Source organism: Ziziphus jujuba, chromosome 11, assembly GCF_031755915.1.
Source record: "Ziziphus jujuba cultivar Dongzao chromosome 11, ASM3175591v1".
NCBI lineage: Eukaryota > Viridiplantae > Streptophyta > Magnoliopsida > Rosales > Rhamnaceae > Ziziphus > Ziziphus jujuba.
Window position 1 is genome coordinate 3192948 of NC_083389.1, and position 18375 is coordinate 3211322.

At 33.3% G+C, this 18375-nt stretch overlaps 2 pseudogenes; one reads left to right on the forward strand and one right to left on the reverse strand.

Annotated features, from left to right (window-relative positions):
- Positions 1-10299: 10299 nt before the first annotated feature.
- On the reverse strand, positions 10300-11629 carry LOC132799924 (photosystem II CP47 reaction center protein-like; annotated as a pseudogene).
- A 4383-nt stretch (positions 11630-16012) lies between these two features.
- LOC132800069 (photosystem I P700 chlorophyll a apoprotein A1-like) lies at positions 16013-18118 on the forward strand (annotated as a pseudogene).
- Positions 18119-18375: the final 257 nt, after the last annotated feature.

An 18375-nucleotide genomic window follows, 5' to 3' on the forward strand; every position in this document is an offset into this window, starting at 1 on the left:
GTTTTACCATAACTTTCCTTTAGTTTGGAACCAGTATGTAATTTATTTAGTTATGGAATCATGAATAGTCATTGGTTCGGTCGGTACATAGTAATCTATACTTTTTCTTTCTATATGAAATATAAATGGCTAGGTTCTGACGAAGTCTCAGAACGAATTCAATTTAATCCCCAACACCCAATACATATATTTACTTTAACATATATTTTATTTATTTAATATAATAAAATATAAATACCACGAATAAAATAAAAAATTTCTTTTTGAATCTGCACCTTCAAGTAAGTTGATAGTGATAGGATAAATTTAACAACTTCACACTTCTTCGAGTACTACGAACTTATAAGAAATCATCAAAAAGATTTTGGTGATTGAAAGATTTCCGGACTCAAGATCATTATTTTAATAACATTTTAATGTAAGGACCACATTTTAGCATCCTAAGAGAAATCCATATTTGTATTAAACCATCAATGATTAAAAAACTAGATAGCTAAAAAATCCAATTTATTTTTTGAGTGAACTAGTGGATAAAGACTGGTGTAAGGTAAAATTGTTGTTTTTTCTACTAATTTCTAAAATTGGAATCGAAATAACAATAATATGGGAACCCTATACATATAGACTAAAAAATTGTTACTGAAAGGAATAATAGATATTTTCTGTTAAATATTTAACATTTGTGGATCACAAATGGATCCAATTATATATGCATGTTATTTGAACACGATTCATTTTGTGAAAAAGATATGATTAAGAGAAGAATTATTAAGAATACCAATAAAAATTTTCCAATCCAATTTTATACTCTTAAACAAAAAGGTGTTTTATTTTAAAAGGCAATCTTTATTCTGATATATAGCATTATACATATTATAATGCTATAATGGGTTGGGCATGCTTTGGGACAAAGGGATTCGAACCTCCATATAGCGGGACCAAAGCTCGTTGCCTTACCACTTGGCCACGCCCATTTGTATTCGACCCTAATAAATACTAGTATTGATATTGGTCGTTCATCACTCCAGTATAAATATCTATAAAATATATAGATTGTTGCTAGAATTTTAATATGTGTCGATATAGAATTAAATTGAATTTATTGATCATTACATATAATTCAATTAAGATATTGTATGACAGTATGATTTATTCTATTCTCTTTTGATTTGAGAATTGAAGGATTTTTTATTGGGGGAGTTGTAAGTTTTCGATGTGATCTTTACGTGATTTACATCTCAAAGTGTGTAAATACCGAATGCATAGGTTGAGTCATTCGCTAAACAACTATTTTGTTGCAGATCAACCAGATGCTCCTACCCTAATGAATGCCAACTGGAAGAACTCACAGTCCTATCGTTCAGTGGGAGATCCCTTCTTGTGGCTTGAAATTTATTACCTATTGCTAATGAGGAGAGATCTTTCATTAGGGTTTGATGCTCCTCAATGGAGATCACCAGAATAATAGCTTGCTTGTGGAACTTGGTACTTTAATGCGGGTATTCTTGTACAGCTTGGCCTTTTCCCTAGCGCACTGCCATCGAATCCACTGGTCCTCCTCAAACCCAATGGGACGGAATTCCTTGCGAATTATAGTTTTCAACTTTTTTTGTGACAACCCAAAAATGTCATGGTTCCTCATATATGCATTCCATCAAGTTAGTGCATAATTTGACGATTTCTTTTTTTTTCTTTGTTTGATCCAGTCCGTTCTATCTTCTTTCCAATGAATCCACCCTATTAGATTAGAGAAAGGCTTCCTATTCTGCATGACAACAGAACGAGCATTTGCTGGATGGCCAAACATTGAATAAAATGTTGGCATGGGGTTTGAGTAATTTCAATTTCATTATGAGTCTTTTCCAATTGAAATGGATCTTGTATACACCAATTGAAGCACATGTTGGATCATCCAAACAAACTAGCAGAGGCGCTACTATGGCAAAGACAATAGCAAACACACTAGTCTACGTTGATCACCTATCAGCAGGGGAAGCAGTATAGGTGGTAGAAACTAACTAGGGTTTAGGTACCAATTCAAAGAGCATTCGTTTAGCTCTCCTTAGGGGTCAAGACTAGCCAGCCCTAGAGGTACCACACTAACAGCGGCATCCCAGCCTGATACGGATCCCTACCTCTCATAAAGTGCAAAGACTAATTGATCAGACTCGTGGGTGTTCTTATGAAGAAACACTTCTGATACTCTAAGTCATGCCTTATCAAGCATGTTCTCCCATTTTAAAATTGGTTTCTTCTACAGCACCAAATACTAATCATAATAGAGATTTCACCAAAGCAATGTGAAAAATTAGTAAAGTGGAAGTCAAGGAAGGCATTATTGTGAAAAAATTAAAACCTCAAGATCAGGGATGAGGTATCCAATAAAAAGACCCACTTGTTATATAACTATTGTACTGAAACATATAGCTGTACATTATTATATTGACTATTTAAAAAACAAAGATGTCTTTGAAGAATTTTAAGGTTAAATGACAAATATTTTTTATAATAAAAATACAAATAAAATATGCCATATTATGCTTAAAAAAACATGAATGAATGAAAAAAAAGGTACAACGATATGACATGTCATGATATGTATAGTAGCGGGGGATTATGGGACAAAAAATAAATCCACTTGGTTTCAAACTTGGCATAAACCCAATGTCATAATTCTCTTTGGTTTACACAACCAAAAGATTATTTGGAGGATCTACAAGAAGATCAAAAAATACAAAACTGTATCAAGAATTATGTACAAAAAAATATGAAAATATCTTATATTGTCGAGGGAATTTCATGTACAGAAATTCAAAAACAAATCGATTTGATTCAAGTCACAATCAGCTCATCGTGAACTAATAACTATTATAGAACTAATAACAAGCTTATTGTTTCGCGTTATCTAGATTAAAAAAACTGGTCGAGATACGATATATTGGTCATATCAATGTAGCAACTGAAATCTTTTTTGCATAAACAAACAATGGAAAAGAAAAAACTAATTTGAGTATGAGTTGTAAAGAAAGAAAAAAATATGTGAATAAATGGAAGGATGAGAGAAAGAGCGAAAAAACAAAAATATCAATGATATATGTGTACAATATGTAAGGTCTATGATTCATCTCATAACGAGGAATGTAATAAACCATTAATACTAATTGGTCTATAATTATACAAATTTGTTCATAGAAAAAGAATCAAGAGTCTCGAGCTAATAAATACTGAGAGGATTGACTCAAGAACAAATCAAATTTCGTTAGGGGCTTCGTTGTAGAAGTCAGACCTAACCATTAATCGAGAAGTGATGGGAATGATAGAACCTGTGAATACATAAGATTATACGAAAATGAATCATAATGATTCATTGGGTAGGATGGCGGAATGAACCAGAAACCAATTCATTTATTTTGAAAGGTCATGTCATAGACTAATCCTTCAACTGAATATTGAAAGAGTAAATATCCGCCTACGAAAATTTTGATTTTATTGGATTTTTAAATTTTTGTTGATCTGATATGATAATAAAAAGCAAAAAAAAAAAAAATAAAGGTTCATTATAACCTTATAACAAAATTACTTTATCTATACTATTATCTCTAAATGTATCTCTAAGTAAAAATTCTCCATAAATCGAATCCATGTTTAGTTAGATATCAAAACAAGATATACAAATTTCTAATAGATTAGATGAAGTTTCAAAAAATCTCATGAATCAATATATTTTTTCAGTATATTATTCATTAAATACATAGATATTGTTTTTTAATCGTTTCAATCGCGAGGAGCTGTATGAGAAGAAACTCTCTTGTCCAGTTCTGTAGAAGAGATGGAATTAATAAACAACCATCAACTATAACCCAAAAGAACGAGATTCCGTAAACATCATAGAGGAAGAATGAAAGGAATATCTTATCAAGGTAATCATATTTGCTTCGATAGATATGCTCTTCCAGTGCTTGAACCCGCTTGGATCACATCTCGACAAATTGAAGCCAGTCAGTGAGCAATGACACGAAATGTCCACCGTGGTGGGAAAGTATGGGTATGTATATTTCTAGACAAACCGGTTACAATAAGACCTACAGAAACCCATACAGGTTTGAGGAAAGGATCTCTCGAATATTGGGTAGCTATCGTCAAACCCGGTAGAATACTTTATGAAATGAGCAGAGTAGCAGAAAATATAGCCAGAAAGGCTATTTCACTAGCAGCATACGAAGTCAATTCATTATTTCGGTATACGAACATAGAACCAAAAGAAAAGGCTTATTGGATGAAGAAAAAAAAAAACAATTGCAGGTTTCCTTTCTTGTTTTGAACAAACAACATTTTTTTTTTTTACTTCACCCTTTGTGTTAATTGAAAAAACAGAAAAAAAAAAATGATTCAACTCCAAAGCCATTTGAATGTAGCGGATAACAGCGAAGCTCGAGAATTAATGTGTATTCGAATCACAAAAGCTAGTAATCAACGATATGCTCATATTGGTGATGTTATTATTGTTGTAATCAAGGAATCAGTACCAAATTCACCTCTAGAACGATCAAAAGTGATCAGAGCTGTAATTGTACATACTCGTAAAGAACTTAAACTTGAGAACAATATGATCATATGATATGATGAAAATGTTGTGGGTGTTATTGAACAAGAAGGAAATCCAAAAGGAACCTGAATTTTTGGTGCAATCGCTAGGAATTAAGACAGTTAAATTTCACTAAAATAGTTTCATTAGCACCCGAAGTATTATAATTTCACTATGACATAATTAATATAATTAATATAGTTCTAATATTTAACTGAGTATTTAACTGAAACTGATTAAGATTATTTAGTAAATTGAGATTTATTATTAGTAGTAGATTGGTTGTGTCTCACGTATATGCCTTTAAGAATTCATAAGTAAAAAATAAAGAAAAATTGAAAAAGAGCATTTTGATTATATCAAAATTCAAGTACAACAATAATCTGAGTTTATCACGAATAAAGACACTATTGCTAACATAATAACCTCTATATGAAATGCTGACATGAATAAAAAAAGAACAGTTCGAATACCATCTACTGACATTATTGAAAACATTGTTAAAATCCTTTTACGCGAAGATTTTATTGAAAACATGCTGGAACAGCAAGAAAATAGCAAAGATTTTTTGGTTTTAACCTTACGACATAGAAGGAACAGGAAAGGACCATATAAAGCTGTTTTAAATTTAAAATGGATTAGTCGACCCGGTCTACGAATATATTCTAACTATCAACGAATTCCTAGAATTTTAAGGGGAATGGGGATTGTGATTTTTTCATATAATTACGGCAAAGGGCTCAATTAAAAGAAATTAGTGGAGAACTTTTATGTTATATATGGTAATCCTTTTGATATGTGAATTACATGCAGAACTTTCATATTTGTGAAAAAAAAAAAAAAAGAAAAGAGAGGGTGGTTTTCTAATATCACCCCCCCCCCCCGTATTAGTTTATACCTCAAGGAGTTTGACCTAAAATGAAAGAAAAAAAAAAAGATTCATGAAGGTTGAATTACTGCATAACTGCCCAATGGTATTGCCTGAATTCATTTAGATAATGAAAATCTAATTCTAGATTATGTTTCAAAAATGATTATAAGTAGGTTTTTTATACGTATACGATGAGGAAATCAAAGCAAAAATGAAGCAAGTCGTTTTGATTCAACCAGCAGACGTATAGTTTATAGACTCCGAAAAAAGATTCCAATGATTAGATGGTTTTTTCAATTTCAACATTCATTTTTGGGGTATACAATTCGATGTTAAAAATTTGAAGCAACTTATTTTCTTCTAAAAAAGAAAGTTATAATTAAGTTAAGGAATGATAAATATGAAAATAATAGCCTTTACGCATAAAATTTATGAAAAATGTTGACTGATCCATAGACGGGGATGAATTATAGTAATTTATTCCAACCTGAGACATAGACAAATTCAATGATAATCTTTCTAAACAAAAAGGGACTCTATAAGTCTAAAGGAACCGTTGTATAAATACAGAAATAAAAATAAAGGATCCATTTTGACATGAAATGGATATATCCATATATCTCTGACTTCTGTTTATGAGATGATAAAATATGGAAAAACCTATAACAAGAACTGGCTCACATAAGCATAGACATATTGGTTCACGTAAAAATGAGCGTAGAATACGGAAGGGAGTTATTCATGTTCAAGCAAGTGTCAACAATTCTATTGTGACTATTACGGATGTAAGGGATCGAGTAATTCATGGTCTTCTACCGGTACTTGTATATTCAGGGGTACAAGACAAGGGTCACCATTTGCCGCTCAAACCACAGTGGGAAATGCTATTCAAATAGTAGTGGGTCAAGGTATATACAGATTCTTGAATGCCATAGTGGGTATTCAAGAATCTGTACATGAAATTTTAGTGAGTTGAAAGAAATTGTATAGAGACGTAACCTTTCTGGAACTCATGATGCGTCTATTTGTGTCAAAGGTCCCCGATATGTAACTACTCAAGACATCATCTCACCACCTTCGGTGGAAATCGTTGATAATACACAAGCTATAGCGAACTTAATGGAACCAATTAATTTGTGTATTGAATTACAACTTGAAAGGCATCACGGGTATCATATAAAAATGCCAAATAACTTTCAAGATGGAGGTTATCCTATAGATGCTGTATTCATGCCTGTTCGAAATGCCAATCATAGTATTCATTCTTATGCAAATGGGAACTAAAAACAAGAGATATTTTTTCTTGAAATATGGACAAAATGGAAGTTTAACTCCTAAGGAAGCACTTCATGAGGCTTCCCGAAATTTGATTGATTTATTTTTTCCTTTTTATATGCAGAAGAAGAAAAATTTGATTTAGAAAAAAACCAACACAAAGTTACTTTGCCCCTTTTACTTTTCATGATAGATTGGCTAAACCACATAAAAATCAAAGCGTAATAGCATTGAAATCTATTTTTATTGACCAATTAGAATTGCACCCGAAGATCTACAATTGCCTTAAAAGGTCCAATATATATACATTATTAGACCTTTTGAATAACAGTGAAGAAGACCTTATGAAAATGAAACATTTTGGCATAGATCGTTCAAGTAAGTTTATTTTTTTTTTTTTTTTTGTTATTAGGATAGATAAATTATTCTAGATCCATCCCTCAAAAGAACTGGACATGATAATTTTTAATCATCCGGCTCGAGCTAGAATCAAACAAACCAAATAGATCCATATAAAAAATAAAAAAAATTGATATTGTATCCACACCTATATGAAAGATTCTATGTAAGAGTAAGAAAAAATTTACCAAATTTCCTTTTTTAGAGTTTCAACAACCATCCATTATAAGGAATTCAGTTCTTAGAGATAAATGTTCAAAACCCAAGTGGGCTCACAAATCATGATCAAGTGCTTTTTGGGTCGTCTAAGATCTTGCAATTGGATTTTATCCCCAAGAATATTAAAACTTTTCACATACAAAGGATTTACTTGTTACCAATCTAGTTTAGCCCCTATTCTTCTTATTCTTCTTTTGATCCCTTGTTTCACTCCGATAGTATAATAAATCGAGTCAATGCAAAGGAAATGAATACATTTCCATACTTCGGGATTATGTCACATCACTCCACTTATTCTTTCTACTGGACCTCACGGAGCCTATTCATACAAGACATGATCGAGTCTGATCGTAGAAAAGATTCTCTTCAAACAAACCAGCCTATACCTCTGTATAGGGCTTATATTCTGCATGGCCCAATCAATAGTTCAAGTCGCACACTCCCATAATCCATTTTATCTTCGAAAAATTCACTTCAACTATGAGTGTCAAAAAAATTAAAATAATACATTATTACATCTTTACGGAGTTGAAGAGAAATATCCAAGCACATGTCTTATTTGTTTAAATAAGACATATTTGCAGCAATGAAATACTATTGGTCCTACCCTAATTGATAAATGATTGATTTAAAATAGCTATAATATAATATAATTTTTATATTATTTACATTATAAATTACATTACATTATATTATAAAGGGCCAAAAATCCCTTGCTTACATATCATGAGGAAGTGCATTAACATGAATACAGCAGTAAGAAGAGGTAATACAAAAGTGTGTAAACTATAAAACCGAGTCAAAGTGGATTGTCCCACACTAGCACTTCAGCATAATAACTCTACCAAGGGTGATCCTATTATAGGAATAGCTTCTAGCACACCTGTTAGAATTTTTACTACCCAATAACCAATTTGGTCCCAAGGTAAGGAATAACCAGTTACACTAAAAGACGCGGTCAATACACCCAAAATCACACCTGTAACCCAAGTAAATTCATGGGGCTTTTTAAAGCTGCCGGTGAGATACACACGAAATACGTGTGGGATCATCATGAGGACCATCACACTAGCCGACCATCAATGAACTGATCGATTTAACCAACCAATGTTAGCTTCAGTCATTATATATTGAATAGAAGCAAAGGCCTCCGTAACGGTCGGACGGTAATAAAAAGTGTAATTCTACTTAGACAATAAAAAATGTTGACATGAGGAAGAACATTTATACTAGTTATATCATCTGCAAGTGCCTTAATCTTAGGACGTTCTTCAAACCAATCACAGATTTTATTGGGATAGGTGAACAGAGCAGACACCCCCCCCCCAAAGAATCGTATATGAGAATTTAATCTAGTATGGCTCAAACAGAAACACCAAAATACTAGTTCTACCGGATATGTGTAATAGAAAGTTAAGTTCGAAACTTCTTAATCCTCTTATTCAAGTCAGCTCATTTGTCTTTGTGGTGATGATTATAGGCCTCTTGAATCTTCTTTTTACCTATTTTATAGTTTTTTTTATTGTGTGTAATGCACCTTTAAATACGGTTTTCTTTATTATTGATATTGATAGGAATTCTCTTGCTAAGACCCTATGAATCGGTTAAAACCCCAGATTCATACCAGAACCACAATGATTCAATAAAACTCTTTCTTTAGAAATTAATTCTAAAAACTCCTTGAGTAAGAACTATTCGATTATCACTTATTCAATAACTAACTAGAATGAATAAAAATCCAACGACACCTTTGTCCTTTGATCAAAATAAGCGTAAAGAAGTTTGAAATAATAAAAATATTTCAATTTATAATTGTTAAATCTAAATTTTTGAAAAAAAAAAAAAAAAAGGAAGTCTGGACTCGTGGTTTGAATATTAAGGATGAATCATAGTGCTAATAATACTTTGGAATCTATTTCCTATATTCTGTGGTTCAAATACTAGAATGAATATCTGACAAAGTAAAACCATCTCTATCAAGATGATAGATGCATTCTCTGTACTATCCACAGGATCAATTATAATAAGCCACCCACTCATATTTCGAGACTATAGAAACAAAGAAATTTCACAATCGAACTACCAAAATAGAATGGGATAAAAATCAGAGACCTTAATGATTCACTTTGTATTGAAAAGCTAGTTACTAGTTCTTGTGAATCTAATTCATTCCAATTCCATCAAATAAAATGGAAGAATTATAAATCTCCAAAATAATAGATAGGAATACCACAAAAAGGGCCATTGCGATACTTATCAAAGGAGTAGTTCCCCACCCAGGAGCTACTTTACCGTATTTTGAATTCAATGATTTCAATAAACTCCCTATAGCAGTTCGTCTTGGACCAAATCTAGAAATACTCTCAACGGTTTGTGTAGCCATAAATCGTATTTTATATTCATTGAGATCTGTTGACTTTGTATACCATTTGTAAATAAATGATCTTATCATAGACCCATTGTGGTATTGAAACTATATAATAATGGAAATAGAAACCCTAGTTGCCATCTTTATATCGGGTTTACTTGTAAGTTTTACTGGGTACGCCTTATATACTGATTTTGGGCAACCCTCTCAACAACTAAGAGATCCATTCAAGGAGCACAGAGACTAGTTGAAGTAATGAGCCTCTCAATATTAGGAGGCTTATTACTTTCAATTGAGATAATGAAAAATCATTTCACCTTTTAGTTGGAACTTTAGGTGGTTCACAAAAAAAGATAGCGAAAAAAATGATTCCTAAAGTTGAGACCAAGAGGAATGTATACACCAATGCTTCCATAGATTCGATCGTGTTTTACATACTATTATAGATTTCATACCTATTTATTTGGGATTGTCTCCCATATAAAGAAAGAGCAAGAGTCAAAGAAAAGGTACCGATTCAAATCAGTATTTGTCTGGTATCCTACTCAAAAAACTAAAAATGAAAAATAACAAAACAACATTCTATAAGATTACTTGTCTTCTTGTAGTTGGATCTCCAAGTTTTTGGAATGCTCCAAATTCTACTTGAGCATCCAAATCGGGGTCAATACCAGCAAAAACATCTCCGAACAAGGTTCTAGCACCATGCCAAATGTGGCAAAAGAAAAAGAACAAAGCAAATGAAGCATGTCAAAAAGTAAACCAACCCCTCGGACTGCTACGAAAAACACCGTCATATTTCAAAGTAGCACGATCTAATTCAAATATTTTACCCAACTGAGCACATTTAGCATATTTTTTCACAGTAGCGGGATCACTATAACTAGCTCCATTGAGTTCGCCGCCATAGAACTCAATAGTTACACCTACTTGCTTGACACTGTATTTCGATTCTACCCTTCTAAAAGAAACATAGGCTCTAACAATTCTATCTCCATCTACCAAAATAACCGAAAATGTTTCAAAAAAAGTAGGCATACAACGTACAAAAAGTTCACGACCCTCTTTATCTCTATAAATAGGGTGTCCTAACCACCCAATAGCAATTTCATCCCCTTTTGTTGGATTATTGCCGATGTAATCATAAAAAGCTAATTTTTTAGGAATTTTAAGCCAAGCTTCGGATAAACTTTGATTTTTGGCTAGCCGAGCACCAACTTGTCGATATATTTCTTATTGAAAGTATCCTTGATAACAAAAGAGACCAAACAATTGTATTGAGGTAGTCGCCGAACCATACCACAGAGTTCCAACAACAACAAAAGCTGCAAAAAAGACAGCAGTGATACTACTAGAAAGGATGGTTTCAATATTTCCCATACATAATCCTTTGTATAGATGGAATAGACCCGCCAATATGCCCAAGGTCCCTGCTACAATATGATGAGAGGCTATTCCTCCCGGAACAAAAGGATCAAAACCTTCCACACCCCATGCTAAATTTACAGATTGTACCTTTATGGTTAGTCCATAAGGATTGGGTACCCATATTCCCGGACCATACAATCCCGTTACATGAAATGCACCAAAACCAAAGCAAGCCATCCCTTAAAGAAATAAATGAATTCCAAAGATTTTGGACAAATCCAAAGAGGGTTTTCCTGTACGTTCATCATAAAATATTTCTAGATCCCAATACACCCAGTGGCAAATAGCTGCCAAAAGCGTAAGCCAGAAAACACAATATGTGCACCGGCCATGCCTTCGTAACTCCAAATACCCAGATTCGTTATAATCCTTCCTATGGTACTCCAACCGCCCCATGAAGGGTATAATAAACATCCCTTGTTCTCCACGTTGGATCCAGAACAAGGTCAGAGGGATCAATAACCGCTAATTCGTATAGAGCCATCGAATCGGCCCAACCAACAACTAGAGATGTATGCATTATATGGACAGCAAGCAAACGACCAAGATCGTTCAATACGACGGTATGAACATGATACCAAGGCAACCCATGGAAGTACCTCTCTATCAACGAAAAATAAACACTATGTAGCTTTATTGCACTTAAAAAAAACTATACTATAGATCTTCCCTTTTGAGTGGATTATCTCGGGGAAAGGATTAATATTTGTTCTATTATTTTAGTAATTATGGAACAATTTTGTTTGTAGGAACAAAATGAAGCATATCTATTCTACACCCGATAAGTACCAATATGCAATGGTAAGAGGTTGATACCTTTTATATGAGTGACTGCATTTATTTATTTTTTTTCATCATTCAAAGGACCTATTTAAAAGAATTTTCCTTTAGTATTTCTGTCTTCTTTTTTTATAAACTTATTACATCTATGGATAAAATAGGACAAAGAAAAATATTATTAAGACAATAAATACATTGTTACACTTTCACATCAAAGTGAGCTATGGTTATTAATTTTTATCTCATTTAATGCTTATTGATGCTTCAAAAGTTCCTTTTTAAAACCCTGGAGAGGAAGATACATCGTGGATTGACGCATAGTGCGACTTGTCAGATATATTTGGTCATATGGTATTTCCCCATTCTCTTACCTGATCGAGATATCCTCTCTTTGGCCCAAGAAAGGTTGATTGAATCATCAAAAATTTGGAGCATGAAATATAATGAAGTGCAATTCAATCTATTTTTTAGGGGGGTATACTGATTAAGCTTCTTAATTATTATAATTTATAATTCATGGTTGGCTTGGTTAGACCAAAAAAATGAAATATAATATTAATATACTGGCTCTGTTTAGAAAAAAAAAACCAATTGGTAATATATCTGTGATTACCACTTATATCATATTCTATTTATAGAGATTTTCCACTTATAATATATAATGATGATATATAATAATGATCTCAAAATGTTAATCAATCGAGTAATGTGAATAATGCATTAAATATTTACTATTTAGCGGGAGACATGGAATAAAAAGAAAAAAAGGAAGTTGTAGCGAAAGGATGTGGTATTGAGGCATTTTTCCTATATGTGCAAATACAAATCGAGCAGATATTTACTTGGAGTAAAGCCTAAACCTAAAAAAGGTTGAAGAAGACCGTTCAGGAACAAGAAAATTATATCGTGATTTGGATTGGATCCCGATGAAACAATACATCAATGAGAAGTTAGTCCATCCGATAAGTTTAGTGAATTTTTATTTATTTATAGGTTTTTTATTTATATATAAATTAAAACAGGCCAAAACTCATCTTTCTTAAAACATGAAAGAAAAAGCCCCTCTTGGTTACAAGTTAAAAATGAGACTGTTTCATTTCAATCTTTGTAGATTCCATGTATTATTCTCATTATGCATATAAAGGAGGAGCTGAATGAGATAAAAATCTCATGTACGATTCTGAAACGAAGATTCTTTGAATCGAATGACGGTCGTAATGGATGTTGGCTCAATCCTGATACGAACCTAGGATGACCTATACCTAAACCCGTATTATATTAGCCCAGATCTAATTATGTTCAAGTTCTAATGGTCACCTCAACCCCTAATCAACCTATGATTAGAAACCTTGGTATATAAAAGACATCACAATAGGTGATGGAATTCTTATTGATAAGTCAAACTAAAACACTCATTCACTAATGGTGTTTTAGGTGCTCAAAAGAACAAAGAGAAATTCAATCTCATAAAATAAATTCTGAATATTATTCATGGTGTGTTCTTCGTATAAAATAAGCCCTTTTACAGGCTAATGAAAAAGGAAAAATAAGCCATGCAATGAAGAATCCTAATATGGCAGAAAGTTTCCTCCTTTCCTAATCTAATTTGGATTAATTAATTCCTTTATTTTGAATTAGGAATTAACTAATTTACAATGAAAATAATAAAATAATAAATTTCATAAACTTATTTTTCCAGAAAATAAATAAATAAAAATAAAAAAGTGATGGTAATTTCCTAAAATAAAAAGTAGAATCAAATTAGGAAACTAAAATACTAGCTTTTTGACTAAGTTGACTTTGATCAATCTTTGACCAATTTGAGCTCCAAATCAACTTCAACAGGCCTTTTAGGATGAAAATAAGCTTATTATGGAGTCCCACACGTTGCCCTTGCTTGGAAGAAAGAGAAAAAGCCAACTCAACAAAATACAGTAAAGCCAGCAAGCAATACAACAATTTTCGATCAACTTTTTGAAGTTGTTCATACAAGTCTGTAAAAGTTGGTTTTACTTCTACCTTGACTTGTTCCCATGATGTCTTAATGATTTTGTTTTTTTGAATCCATAAAGATTTGGAACCATTTCTTGCTGCTCGAACTCCATGAATGCACAAAAATTGCTACCCGTGTCCTTATTGGCTTCCATCACTTGTATGCCCAAAATAGGTCTTGGATCCTTGGATATGGACAAATGCTATTGAGAATGAATTATCCCTTAGATAAAGGCAGCAAATTGGTCCCTAACCTTTTAGCTTGAGCCCTAGTGATCAGCCCGGTCTTCATCAGTATCGAGTCAGCAACCCAGCTGGCTGTCGGTTATGCGGGCACGGACGGATTCGCATCAAATCCGAAGGAAATTATGGAGAAGCTTTATAGAATTATTATGAAGCTATGCTATTAGAAATCAATCCCTATAATCAAAGTTATATACTCTATAACATAGGCCTTATCCACACAAGGAACGGAGAACATAGGAAAGCTTTGGAATATTATTTTTGGGCACTAGATCGGAACCCATTCTTACCACAAGCTTTTAATAATATGGCTGTGATCTATCATTACGCGTGACTATCTCCACTATAGAAGGGAAAGAAAGAGCCAATCCATTAACGAATACTAGAAAAAAAAGGCTTTCTACATATGTATATCAGTTGCAGTAAAGAAATGCACTTCATGGAAGTGGAAATATGACTAAATTTTATGCCTAGATACTTTATTCTATGGATAAAGGGTCTAATTGAAAAGGAAGTGCTACAAAGATCAATTCGCGAGATTCTGGCCAATACAATAACAACTGCTTACGTATGTCATGATATGAGATAAAATTTAGGAATCCATTTATGTGATATAGTTGATCCCCTAAGGTATTGAGCAGCGGTGTAGCATCAGATCCCAACGATAGTAAGTCTTTTCCTTCTTATGAAGAAATTATTTTTCAAAGATTCTATATAAATTTATATATGAAACCGAGATAATTACCTTTTATAAAATTCTAATGATAGTGGAAATACTTATGCTTTATGAAGGTGGGAGAAAAGATAAAACTGATTAAATCATTAAGCAAAATTAAAGTTTGAAACTCATAACCTCTTTTGGCTAACTCGAGAGAAAAAAATGGGATAGATCCATTAGAAATCTTATTCAATTATATATGGTAGATTAAAAAAAGGAGATACTAAAAGAATTTGACTGCTGAGAGATATGAGGTCGGAAACTCTCAAGTACGGTTTTAAGGGAAGGAATTTACCTGCTTACTCCAACTGGGGAGAACAGGCCATTCGACAAGGAGATTTTGAAATTGCGGAGGCATGGTTTGTCCAAACTACGAAGTATTGGAAACAAGGTATAGTGCTTACTCCTTGGAGCTATATTGAAGCGTAAAATTGGTTGAAGATCACAAGGCGTTTCGAATGAGAACACATTTTATTCTAACTATTTTTTATTTATTATAATGAATTGTTTATGAATTTTTTGTTGTCTCTATCAGTCAAATAAAATGGATCATTCCTCTGGGAAGAACCCAATGAAAAAATTTCATCATATCCCTTCTCTTTCTAAGATCGTTCTATTTCGTCTATTATTTCATAGGGATAAACGATATACAAATAAGTTAGAAAATATATTTCTTTTCTACTATTAATAATAATAACTAATAAAAGTAAAAGAGACCTTCGGATGACTAAATATAAATACTAGCAAGTCTCATAGTAATGACTAATGACTGGTCACATGGTTTGGAATAGAGTAATAGTAATATATTCTATGTAAGATGTAAAGTGCCTTCGTTTAGGAACTTCTAATTAAGATATGAATACATTAGGTTGTAGAAAAAAGAATTGCATCAATTCAAAGCCCCTCAAAAAGATTTTATAAGATTAAAAAGGTCCATTAAGTGCCCCCTAGCTATGTCATAATAGATCCGAACACTTACCCCATATCCATTTCCAGATGATGAATAACTAAAGAAAATAGATAGATGGGAGATAGAAGATTAAAAACTAAGTCTAAACATCTTTTATAGGTTCACTAATTACATAACTATTGGTGGGTCTCCTTGTATGTGTTGTCCAAAAAGGGGAGGACTTAATGATTATTCGTTCACCGGAACCAGAAGTTAAAATTTTGGTAGATAGGGATCATCAAAACTTCTTTCGAGGAATGGGCCAGGCTAGGTCATTTCTCAAGAACAATAGCTAAAGGACCAGATACTATCACTTGGATCTGGAACCTACATGCTGATGCTTGTGATTTTGATAGCCATACCAATGATTTGGAGGAGATCTCTCGAAAAGTATTTAGTGCCCATTTAAGCCAACTCTCCATCATTTTTCTTTGGCTGAGTGGTATGTATTTCCACGGTGCTTGTTTTTCCAATTATGAAGCATGACTAAGCGATCCTACTCACATTGGGCCCAGTGCCATGGTGGTTTGGCCAATAGTGGGTCAAGAAATATTGAATGGTGATGTAGGCGGTGGTTTCTGAGGAATACAAATAACCTCTAGTTTTTTTAGCTTTGGCAAGCATCTGGAATAAGTAGTGAATTATAGCTCTATTGTACTACAATTGGTGCATTGGTTTTTGCAGGCTTATTGGTTTTTGCTAGTTAGTTCCATTATCACAAAGCGGCTCCAAACTTGGCTTGGTTCCAAGATGTAGAATCTATGTTGAATCATCATTTGGCAAGGCTACTAGGACTTGGGTCTCTTTCTTGGGCAGGGCATTAAGTACATGTATCTTTACCAATTAATCAATTAATGCTGGAGTGGATCCTAAAGAGATTCCACTTCCTCATGAATTTATCTTAAATCAGGATCTTTTGGCTCAACTTTATCGCAGTTTTGCTGGCGGAGCAACCATTGTTTTCACCTTAAATTGGTTAAAATATGCAAAATTTCTTACCTTTCATGGAGGATTAGATCCAATAACCAAGGGTCTATGGCTGACCGATATAGCACACCATCATTTAGCTATTGCCATTCTTTCCTAATAGTAGGTCACATGTATAGGACCAACTGGGGCATTGGTCATGGCATAAAAGATATTCTAGAGGCTCATAAAGGCCCATTTACCAGCTAGGGTCATAAAGGTCTATATGAGATCTTAACAACATCATGGCACACTTAACTATCTATTAACCTAGCTATGTTGGGCTCTATAACCATTGTTGTAGCTAACCATGTGTATTCGATGCCTCCTTATCCATATCTAGCTACCAACTATGGTACACAACTTTCATTGCTCACATATCACGTGTGGATTGGTGAATTTCTCATAGTTGGTGCTGCTATGCATGTACCCATTTCTATGGTAAAAGACTACGATCCAACTACTCAATACAATGGTCTATTAGATCGTGTCCTTAAACATCGCGATGGAATCATATCACATCTCAACTGGGTATTTATATTTTTAGGCTTTCACAGTTTTGGTTAGTATATTCATAATGATACTATAAGCGTTTTAGGGCATCCCCAAGATATGTTTTCAGATACTGATACACAATTACAACTCGTCTTTACTGAATGGATACAAAACACCCATGCTTTAGCACCTAGCGCAACGGCCCCTGGTTCAACAACAAGTACCAGTTTAACTTGGGGGGTGGTGATTTAGTGGCCGTTGGTGGCAAGGTTTCTTTGTTACCTATTCCATTAGGAACCGTTGATTTTTTGGTACATCACATTCATGCATTTACAATTAATGTGAGGGTATTGATACTTCTGAAAGGTGTTCTATTAGCTTGTAGTCCACGCTTAATACCAAATAAAGTAAATCTTTGTTTTTGTTTCCCTTGTGATGGGCCTAGAAGGGGGGGTTGAGACATGTCAAGTATCCGCTTGGGATCATGTCTTCTTAAGGCTGTTCTAGATGTATAATTCAATTTCAATAGTAATATTCCATTTTAGTTAGAAAATGCAGTCAGATGTTTAGGTAGTATAAGTGATAGTGGTAACTCATATCACAAGAGGCAACTTTCTACAAAGTTCCATTACGATTAATGGGTGGCTCTGCGATTTCTTATGGGCACAGGCATCCCAGGTAATTCAGTCCTATCGTTCGTCGTTATCTTCATATGGCATTTTTTTCTGAGGTAATCATTTTGTATGGGCTTTTAGTCTAATGTTTCTATTTAGTAGGCATGGTTATTGGCAAGAACTTTTTGAATGCATCTTTGGGCTCATAATAAATTAAAATTGATACGAACCTAGGACAACCTGCTCCTTAACCCTATTATATTAGCTCAGATCTAATTATGTTCAAGTTCTAATGGTCACCTTGACCCCTAACCAACCTGTGATTAGAAACCTTGGTATATAATGGAGATGCCACAATAGGTGATGGAAGGCCTATTGATAAGTCAAACTATAATACTCATTCACTAATGGTGTTTTAGGTGTTCAAAGTGAACAAAAGAGAATTAAATCTTACAAAATAATTTTCTATGTAT